A 1,443-nucleotide genomic window follows, 5' to 3' on the forward strand; every position below is an offset into this window, starting at 1 on the left:
TAAAATAGAAATTTATGACAATCAAATATATAAAATTAAAATTAGAATCAACATATAACTAAAACCTGATTACAACCAATACAATAATGGGTATAAAAGATAGAAGCAAATTATAGTTATACATATCTTTTATTTTACATAATTTTATTAAAAACCTCATTTTTCAGGGTTTTTTTTACAGAGAAAATAAATTTGAACTGTCTAAAACAAATCTAAAATTTTTGACAAGTCAAATACAAAAATTACAAATCAATCAAACTCTTATGTATCTGGAATGATCATAATAGTAGTTATTATTGTCCCATTTTGTGCAATCGCATGTAAAAAAAAAATGGATTTCAAGGAGGCTTCTGGCCCATGAAAGATTACATGAGTATATCATCAACTAATATAAGTAAATTGCAAAAATATTCAATAATTATATTAAAGTAGGTAACAACACAATGTTTGCTTAGTGAATATAAATATTTTATGAGAATATATGTATTATGATAAAACAATTCTCATAATACACCTCATGATTATAATCATTTTTTTCACATATTTTTTATGATTTTGGACCAAATACAAAGTTTGAAATGATAAAAGATAGATATATAAAACTTAGGGGCTGTTTACCAAATTTTCTATTCAGTCCTGTATGGATAAATTTCTCTGTCTGGATAAATTTGGTTGTCTGGATAAATTTGGGTTGTTGTTTACTTTTCTATCTAAATCAACAGTCTGAATAACAAAAATGACCAATTTACACCTGAGGATTAACTATGGGCTATTTAGTATACTGTTGTTCATTTTTTAAGGCAAATGATATTTCTGAAAAATAAAATATTTAAATAACGAAACATAAATTCATAAATCCAAGTTCAAACACAAAGTAGCCAAGTTCAAATACAAGCTCAAACACAAAAATCCAAGTTCAAACACAAAAATCCAAGTTCAAACATTATTGACCAAACTATTTGCAATTCCATCTCTCAAAGTAGCCATATATTGAGTGCTATTAGCACCCATTGTGAAATGTCCAATTCTTCTTCTCCATTTCCTTCGACTTCTCCAAAGTAGCCTAACCCTTTTTTGTTGTTGGGTTTCACCCGTTTGTTCCATACCTATAATGAACATTCGAGCTATGTATTAAAGACTTGTTAAATATACTACCAAGAATGTTATACAAACAAGCTGCTGTTATACCAAGAATGTTATACAAACCCAGAAATAAGACAAAGAATGTTGCTGCTGTTATACAAACAAGCTACTGTTATACAAACGAGAATGTTGCTGCTGTTATACAAACAAGCTGCTGTTATACCAAGAATGTTATACCAAGAATGTTATACCAAGAATGTTATACAAATCCAGCTAATGTAAGAATGTGCAAGTTATGTGCAGCTAATGTTGGACCTGAAATCGAGCAGAAATATCGAGCATATACTACCAAAATCGAGC

This window comes from Cynara cardunculus, assembly GCF_001531365.2.
Source record: "Cynara cardunculus var. scolymus isolate 2C chromosome LG 16, CcrdV1, whole genome shotgun sequence".
NCBI classification, from domain to species: domain Eukaryota; kingdom Viridiplantae; phylum Streptophyta; class Magnoliopsida; order Asterales; family Asteraceae; genus Cynara; species Cynara cardunculus.